The sequence below is a fragment of the Rutilus rutilus genome (assembly GCF_951802725.1).
Source record: "Rutilus rutilus genome assembly, chromosome: 4".
NCBI classification, from domain to species: Eukaryota; Metazoa; Chordata; class Actinopteri; order Cypriniformes; family Leuciscidae; genus Rutilus; species Rutilus rutilus.
The window spans coordinates 17,969,027-17,979,136 of record NC_140212.1 but is presented as its reverse complement, the minus strand read 5'-3'; the positions used below and the strand labels follow the sequence as shown (position 1 = coordinate 17,979,136).

At 37.9% G+C, this 10,110-nt stretch overlaps 1 protein-coding gene across 1 annotated transcript in view; it reads left to right on the top strand.

Moving 5' to 3' along the window:
* The first annotated feature begins 700 nt into the window (after positions 1-700).
* usp6nl (USP6 N-terminal like) overlaps positions 701-10,110 on the top strand; it is a 62,892-nt gene continuing 53,482 nt past the window's right edge. The window contains exon 1 of the mRNA XM_084407767.1: positions 701-910. The gene's annotated coding sequence lies outside the window, so the exon portion shown is untranslated. The remainder of the gene's footprint in view (positions 911-10,110) is intronic.

Genomic DNA, 10,110 nt, shown 5'->3' with positions numbered 1-10,110 from the left:
CAGTGTAATAATTTACTCTTTAAAGTGTTAAAAAAAAAATTCAGTAACACTTTATTTTAGTGTCCTAGTTACATGATGTAGTTACTATTATGCGTAATTACATGCACCAACCAAACCCTAACCTTAAGGCTTATAGTAAGTGCACGTAGTTAATTAATATTACTCAGTACTTAAAAGGTACAATTACACTGTATCAAGGACACCTAACCAAGCGTATAAGGGTTGTAGTTACATATTGTGGCCACCAGGTGGACTCGTTACTTTTTAAATTGTTCTAAGCAAGAAGATCATCATGGCACGTATAAGACTGAACTAACACACCAAGACATTGCAGCATTAAGTTATAAAAAAAAAAATATATATACTAAAAAAATCACAAAACAATTTTTATTTAAACAATACATTTCAGAAACATTCCTTCCTACCAGCCAATATTAAATATACTGTCACATAAGTTGTTTTGGACATAAGGACATAATACTTATCACTAATAAACTATAATAGCCTACTATTTAGTGTTACATTTAATAGTAATAATCCTGTGGCATTATAACTAAGTAATTTATGCTGAACTTTGCTGGCCAACTTCAATACATAATAGTAAATTAATATATATGCACAGAAGGGCTAAACATCACAGTCATCACTACGCTGAAGACAGGAATGCAACTGTATGATTGTTGCATAGCATTGTGATGATGATGATGATGTGGGCAGTGTTTGTCGGGTGCGCGCGAGCACCTGAGCTGCTGCTGCAGGGGTTTGTTTCCATAGCGAGCGCGCTCACTCACTCACTTCAGCGGGAACACCGTGGACTTCCTGATGCCGGACAATGCGTGTATTCCGCTCGCATTTACGCCATAGAGTCGCGTAAAGGGATGTAAGCGGAGCGCGGACGCGAGCTACTAAGGTAAACGCGTATTATTGATCAATTGTGTTCGGGAGATATTGACCATGGTGAAGTTATGTGTGTTTGCTGTGCTAAAGTAGCGCTAGCGGGGCAGTTTGAGCCCCTCAGAGTCAAACTGGCTGTGAGAGGGAGTTTAAACCCTGGAGATAGGGTGATGTGCTTGATTGTACATGTCTATTAACTCTAACTGACAGAAATACTGCTTAGTTTGCTCTAAAGTTGTTTATAATTGTATTCAATGAGGCCTAGCGAGCCAAACGCTCGGACGGCCTCCAGCAGCAGGATTGATGCTGATGGGCTGTTGATAAACACAAATGACGCGCACTGATTGGCTGAGAACACAGATGCCAAGCGTTGATTGGCTGAGCGTGCTGTCGCTCACGAGGTGTCCCGAACGCCTTTAAATGTTTTGGCACATAAATGATATTGTGGAGAAGCAAGATTTTCATGACTTTATTGTAGATTATAAAATTTGAAATCCATAAAACAAATGTATTCCGATTTAAACTAACTATTCAGCCAGAATATTGTATTGTAGGAAACGACTGATATTGGTTAAGTTAGTCAGTTTCCTGAGATGTCCACTTACCAAAAGTATATGGTGTGATACTACCATTTTTTCTTTCTTTTTTACCAAAGTAATAACAGTATTCTTTGAAATACCTTGGAGTATAATGTTAATGTCAATAAATATAATATATTGGAGTATGAGTATAATGTTAATATTCAGTGTATGTTCAGGCGTATTTAGTACGTAATTTGTTTGCTCAACTCATGAATCACTGCCTCATTAAGTACATTACATTACTAACTGATCATAATTGATATATTTTGTCAGTGTAGTTTATATAAATCAGTGCAGATCCTATATGAAGCGTTTAGGTGAGTGTGTGTTTTCATGCTCTGGTGTCTCACATTCTGCTGAGCTTTGTGTTTCACATGTGCATGTGCTGACCACACACGCCACTGTCCTGTTATATAGAGCTGAGCCCTTCTCAACATCACTTAAACAGAGACTTTCACATGTGTGATCCAGAGCAAAGAACGTCCAGTACATGTGTGAAATCGCCATGAAACAAGATTCACCCACTTAAAAAGTGTCTTCAAAGAGGAGGCACTGGGATAAAAGTCAGCTAAATTAAGATAAACAAACTGTACGATCATGTTTAATCTTAAAACAATTCAATATTGTACGTAAATGTATTTAAAATGTATTGCATTTAATTTATTAGATAATGTCCTTTATTGATCCCATGAGGGAAACTGTGGTTGCAGGCATTCACAGTCAACACTGTAGGTTACAGTACAGCATGCATTTTAGTTTTAGTTAGTTTTATCAATTTTTTTATGAAATCAGATTATTAACTGTTTAATACTTTTGTAACCTGACATAGAAAAAAAAAAAAATTGAAATAAGTCCCATATATGGATGTTATAAACTGCTAATATTGACCTGATATGGTCATTTCTTATTGCTGGGTCTTAATTTGAAAAATAATCTCTCATCTAAAAGCTTATATTATGTTGTCAAAAACTGATCAAATCAATTCGAAAAACTCTGTAGTGGATTTGTGTGGTACGAGTGTACAATTTAAGCCCATGCACCGTTGTTTCAAATACACTGAGCTTAATGTATAAATGCTGGACAGTTTAGCCTATTAAATGAACGTTGGTTACACAGGTGTCTGTGTTACAGTGTAATTATACATTTAAATAAGTAGCCTAATAATAATTAACAACATGTATGTACTCATTATAGGGTTAGGGTTTGGTTAAGGGTTAGTTGCATGCAATTATGCACAGTTTATAGTAATTACTATAGTAACTACACGTAATGTGTAACAAGGACGCTAAAATAAAGTGGTACCTAAACTTTTCAGTTTGGATTATTTTAATAAATCAGAGCACTTCTCCAACAGAAACATTATTTTAAAAATCATTTACAAATATAACAATATATATACAACAATGTATTATTTTCTTCAGTGTGTAAACCTTAAAGGGATAGTTCACTCATCAGCAATTCTGCCATCATTTAGCCTACTCGCATTGTTCCAAACCTGTATGAGTTTCTTTCTTCTGCTGAAGACAAAAAGAAGATATTTTGAAGAATGTCGGTAACTAAACTGTTGATGGACCCAACTGACTTCCATATAGGAAGAAAAAACTATGAAAGTCAATGGGGTCCGTCAACTGTTTGGTTACCAACATTCTTCAAAATATCTTCTTTTGTGTTCAGCAGAAGAAAGAAATTCACTATGCCTTTAAAGCATTGTCCCAGTAAAAATGATAGGATGGCTTGTAATAAGACTAATGGCTAAATGTGATTTGGTAAGATTTTGCTAATAAAAAAGAAAACTGAGATCCAAACAGCCTGAAACCCCCAGACAGTCACAGCAGCATCCCTGAAGCCTTTGTTGTGCCTCTAACTGCTGTAAATGAAAGAAGAGGCAATCATATAGCTGAAACACACACAGTTATTTGATAAATGACTTCAGCTGGAGAGGTAGCTGATGAGGAACTGGTTTATCCCACAGATAAGGCAAAGATCACTTCCTGTGTGTGTGTGTGGGAGAGGATGTACCATGGCAACAAAATGGAGCAAAGCTTTCATAGCTGGTACATTAGACAGTTCTCTGGTGAGCACTGGTGTAGGAAGCCGTTATTACTCTCGTGAAACACTTCCCCCTACCCAGAAACACAGACACACATAGCCATTGTCATCTTGTTGCTTGCCATGCAGGCTAAGCGTTATAGCTTAAAAAAATATATAATAAAAATTACATTTGAACATTTAAAACAAATGAGTTTTAGCTCATATTATATTATATTTGTAGTTAATTTTAGTCTACACAGAGATTCCGGAAAATACACTGATAAAGTGACTCGGGATTTGACCCGGGTTCGTTTGATTTTGGTTCATTCACACTGCCAGTGATTTTCCGGAATCAGAGAGCGCGTTCACACACAACACGTAAAAATCCTGTAAAGACACGTGACATCGACGTGACATGTAATGTCTCAGCAGCGTCTTCAATTTTCTTATGAGCTGCGATTTCTCTCTCGAGAAACCACGCTTGTGCATTTTTTTTCTCTCTCTGATTCGATCATTAACTTCCGCATTAAGTACCGTTTCACAGCTGGCGAACGATCCCAGGTTCAGCGTCATCACTACGACACGGCAATATTACGGCTTTTGTTCACACAGTGCGCGTTCCGGGACTGAACACGGCAATGTTACTAGGTCCCCAACCCGGCATCGATCCCGGGTCATGTTTGCGTTCACACAGAAGGCTTTCTGGCAATTTCCCGGGTTCAAAGCGCTGTGTGAAAGGGGCTAAAGGGGCTTAAATAGCATAGGATGTTAAAATGAGCCATTAATCGGTTCTTAGCCACAAAAACAATAAGATAATTAGTATTGTATCATCCAGAATGTTATTGTCGTGCATAACTTTTGTGTACTGATGCGAATTAAAGGTGCAGTAAGCGATTTTTGAAAAACATTGAAAATGAATTGGACTGAGCACCACAACAAACTAGCCAATAAGCAGTAGGGGGCAAATCCACAGTAGGGGTTGCACAGACTAGTCAACTTTAATTATCTGCCATGACGCTTTAAGTTTGACGTTGACTAGTCACTGATCATGGCCTATAGAGGGCGCAACAGGATAAGAAATCTTTGAAGTCCACTTTAAAGCTCCGCGTCCAAACAGTTAAAATGACAAATAAATGCATACTCCGAGAGCGCACAAGATGTTTGATTATACCATCTGAATGCTCAAAATTGATTGGGTGAATTCACATTTTAAACAGCTTATTGTACACGTAAGTTAAAGCTGCAGTCGGCAAGTCTGGCAGATTGGGTCGACTTAGCCAAAATTTTTTGATTTAAGCTGTCAGTCATATTAAAGTTATTTAGTATTATTTCTGACCAGAACTGATTGGTGGGATTCAGTGATAGATCTAACTCCCATTTTACAATTGGTAATGAAATTGTATCATCTATTTTGGAAATGAATCTATATATTTTCGATAGTAAGCCATTTTAGCCAAAATTTTTTATGTTTACAACTCTCATGCCCCTCCCCCACTACCAGCGAGCACCCTCCCATCGAGGTCGTGCTCGTCAGTACGTGTGTACCTGATTTTCTGTGAACGCGTCCGTCTCTTCAGCATCGTCTCTTCAGCAGCGTGTGCACGACATGTGATTGACAGTCAGATCTCACACCCCCCTGCGCTGATTGGACCCGATGATCCGGGAGCGGTGGATTTTTGCTAAACAAATAACACGCTCCAGGTAGAGTTAGAAGCTCGTGTTTTTTTCTAAAACCACCTTATTTATGTTGTTCTGTCGGATTATAGTGTCGATTTCACTGAATATGATCAAAACATGTTTGCCGACGGCAGCTTTAATCTGTGTTCTGAACTAATGCGCTGCTGCATTGTAACGCACACAACAGACAGTAGCTGGCAGAAACATTCAGTAGCGCAGAATTGTAGTCAACACTGTTCTGTGATTTATCAATAAAATAGCTTAGAAACTGAACAGTTCTAGCATATATTTCTTAGTCACTAAAACCCACAACTGCACTATTAGTAGAGAGACGCTGCCAGGTAGAATTAATTCTCATGCAATCTCTCTCTCTCACTAATGCAAATGTAATCTTTACTGTGCTAATTTATCTGTATCTGATTTAGAACGAACAGAAATCTGTGAGAAATGTAACAACCGAAAGACAATAATAAAATAAGCCGTATGAGCGATAGCCTTGTGGGCAGCGCTGTGTCTTAAAGGGACACTAGGTAGCTTTTTAACCTTAACTGAACAGCTTCGGAGTCAGTGGAATGGTTATATTATTCATTTCGGGTTGAATGGTGGTGGTTTCGCACCCCCCTGGTGCCCGCGAGCGGAAAAAACTCACTTGCAACTTTGGGACGCGGGTCGGTGTCAGGAAGTATCGCGTGATATCAGGTCTCGCGATGTAACGAATTGCTTGACGGCACTGCACACGTACACGCCCCTATTCAAACACTGGCGGGCTAGCTATAAGCAAAGGGCAATGATAGATTGAGTTATGGCTGAGGCTGAGTCTGTAAAAAAGAAGCAGAAAGCTAGGAAATCTTTGTCGGAGGACCAACGAAAGAGGAAACGGGAGACTGACCGAGCAAGAAGTCAGACTCGAGTAAATATATCGGACCGGCTTTTTCAGAATGGTGAGAACTGAGAGAAACAGAAGCCTGCAAAACGGATGCTGATCCTGCTGTTGCACTTGTAAGTTAAGTATCTTTGGAATAAACTGTGTTTAATATTTAAATTTCAAGTAATTGCGACCTCAGGATGTTTGCTATTGTCTGTAAAGGTTTTTATTATGATCGCTGTCTGTTAGGGGCTTACTAGTAACATTACGCTAGATACTATAACTTTGATGTTAGGCATTGTCATTAGCAAACACGTTTGATTTCTGTAGTTGTGTGGCCGTTCCTCTGTCGGTTTTATTTGTGTAACTTACACTTTTATTTTATGTCACTAAGTCAACGCGTCTGATAGTAGGCAATATCAGACGCGCAAAATGTTGCACATATCATGATCGAGCTAGAAAAAACGTTCTGGTGTTTTCTTAGACAAGCAAAGGTAAACCATCATTCTACCAGATGAACTTATAGACCTTGCTAATATAACTTTAGTCAAATATTAGCCTCCGATATATATATATTTTTTTATGCTCATGCCCATTCTCCCAAAAACAAACAAACAAACAAACACGAAAGCAGTAGTTCGCCTCGTTCATATCGTTCGTTCCCGGTAAAAATACTAGTATGCATGACAACACAATAAATAAATAAATCGCCATCAGTTGGAAAGAAAGTATTGCTTTACTTGCCTCGGTAGACATAACTGGTTTTGAAATAGCCGGTTCCTCTGCTCAGCTAGGTTGACAGCTGATCAGCTGGGTTGCTCGTGGCGAGGGGGGAGGGACAACAGTTCGTTTTTACGACAGAGTGTTTGAAAGCATTATACTACCAGACACTAGGGGGAGCTCGTAGAGAAAAAACACTCAGACTTGCATAATGCCCCTTTAATGCAGTAGCTGTGCACAAGGCAACCCGCGTTCGAGTCTCAGCTCGAGGTTCAGGCTTATTTAATGACTTTATCAGTGTCACCGTAGACTTTAATAACATCAAAGAGGGAGGGGAAGTTATTTTGATTAAAGATTATGATGGCACATGAATGAAAAAAATATGTGCAGGAGTAAATAATTTCTAATAAATACTGCTAAAAAAAAACAGCAAAAATAGTCAGATTTGACTTCAATGAAATGTTTGAACTAGTGATTAAAACAAACTGAATTGAACTTCTCATGCAAGTTATGACACTAAGTGCAACTAAAAAGTGCATTAAAATCATTTCTCAACAAAGTAATACAGGCTTTATTATAGCCTATATGTATATTCAATATATAGCTCAAAGCTTCTGACTAACTGCAAAAAATGAGACCCACATGCATGTGCTAAAGGTCTCCACATTCCTGAGCTCCTGCCCTGGCACTGAAGGGGAGGCCAGTGCTGGTACTGATGCCCACTGGCAGAGAGAACAGCTCTGGCTCAAAACGAGGCAGTCAGCCCACACACACAAACACGCACACGTATTCAGATGTTAAACCGAGGATAACGTGCCTGGGTGGTGCGGTTTTGTTGAATGTACTAGTTTAAGTTCACCGTCCTATGGTTGTTCCTCTTTGTGTCATGCTATTGACAGCCCAGATCATGTGAACATATGGCCACAGTAATCCCAGCGTTAATACCAGCTTTTCCAGAGCCCCCCCCCCCCCCCCTCTCTCTCTCTCTCTCTCGCTCACCTGGCTGCTGTCTTCCATCTGATCTGAAAGGGATAATTCACCCAAAAAATGAATGTTCTGTCATGATTTACTCACCCTATTTGTTCCAAGCCCATGCGACCTTTGAATTTTCCATGAAATGCAAAAGGAGATGTTTTTGAATACTGTTCTTCACACTAACCAGTCAAGCTAAAAGAAGGACAAATAGAACCACACAAGTTTGTATGATTTGAATGCTGTATTAAAAATCTTCCAACAATTGCTTTGTGTGAGGAAAGCCACTGTTTGAAAAGTTGTCTTTTTCTTTCTCTCTACTGTGGCTGGGTAAGAATTAGAAATAAAATACATGAAAAGTTCTTAGAAATTGTAATCCTGTTGGTTTCATGTGGTTTTGACAACATTTTCATTACTTAGAATAAAATAAGCTAAAACTAACTGAAATAAAAATGAAATATTAAAGACCTTAAACTTACTATATCATTTTCATTTAGTTACACGTGATGTACTATGACTAAAACTGAAATTAAATTTATGAAACTATGTAGATGACATAAAAAAAAATCAAAATTAATAAAACATTAAAATGAAAATGGTAAAATGACTAATAAAATGAACACTGTTATGGACTACTTGCATGACGCATTTGTTTTTGTCATTATTTTGTCACTATTTACTTTCACTGAATGCTAAAGACCGAGGTTTGGAACAATGTGAGGCTAAGTAAATAATGTGGAATTTTCATATTTCGTTGAACTATTCCCTCAACTGAAAGTTTGCTCATCACACAAGCATGTCAAGGGAGAGATCGTCTTCCCATCCCGGGTCGACCCTTATCGTTTCCTGTCACCTCCACCCGGTCGGCCTGCATCATCTTATTACAGTGATTACCTCCTCTCGCTGCCGTCCCATTACTATCATCCACATACACACACAATGAAAGTGATCATTACTCTACTATGGTGAATGGCGACTGCAGGAGGCAGGGGTGGTGTGCAAGTAAGTGAGAGGGGTTATTAGTGGTCCTAAATGAAGGAGTGAGAGGGGTAAAACAAGAAAAGGCAGGAAGGGTGGGAGTAGCAGTTAGCTCTTTTACACTGGGTCATGACAGCGAGCCTGATACCACAGTACTGATATCATCACTGTGTGTATGTTTGTGTTTGGTGCAAAGTGAGGAGATAAGCTTTCATTGGGTCTTATGAAATAGATAAGCTCCTGTGTTTTTATTGTATTTTATTTTTTAACCCAGTTTAATGTTCAGAGACAATAAGTAAGCCATTTTTGGTTGACTTCCCAAAGATGTTGACTGTCTATTTGGCACTTAAAAAAAATGCTCTGTTTGTTTAAGCTGGTTGAAATACGTCAACTTCTGGCTGTTGAAGAGAGGTGTGCTGTTACTTTTATAAGCAATCAGAGTACTTACATCCTGGTGGATGATAAAATGAGTGAAAAGTCCCTTTTATTATAGCCGTATAGACTTAAGGTGGATGTTTTACTAAAGGTAAACATTTTCTGTGTTTTAAAAATTTAACGTGTTTTGTTAATAGTCTCCACCCAAAAAACGAACTAACTAGCCTAAATAAAATAATAATAATCACATAAAACTTCATATATATTCATTTGACTCTATTATAAAAATGTCTAAATAGTGTCAACAAATTTATATAGGCAATAGTAAGTTTATAATACATACATAGTACATTTACTTTCACAATTCACATTCGCAATGTTAATGTTTATAATATTGTATTGCATATTTGTTCATATTTATCAGTTTAGAGCTGAGCAATAAACTACTTTCGTGTACGGCTCTGGTATTTCCAGTAACAGTATTCAGCGCACTTATATAGACAGTTACTCATGAGAACGTCGATTATTTTACTACGTTATAGACCTGTAAGTCTATTCAAACCACAAATCATGTTCTCTGCGTTAACATTAAATATATTTTCTTTTCCAAATGTGCATTCAGAGTAATTTCCCTACTATCCTGCGGCAGTCTAGTGCTCGTCTTCTCATTTTTGTATTCCCAGTTGCTCCAGTAGCAAAAAATAAATAAATAATCCATGATAGCATTTCCACAACTTTCCAAAAGAAGGAAAAAATATAGCCTAGAGAAATTGATTACAGCAGTCAAAAGAGAGAATGATGTCAAGTTTGCCGTCACTCCCTCAGCCGTTGCTTTAGAAACAGAGTTAATGATTAAAGCACAAATTAAATGAAAGCACTACTGACATTGGTACCTGCCTAAAGAAATTAAACGATGTTAAACGTATTTAATTAATCTTAAACGGTAACACATTTACATTGCTACTTCTATAAATATGACTATTAAGTGATTAAAACATTGCATACAAATATAAAGGA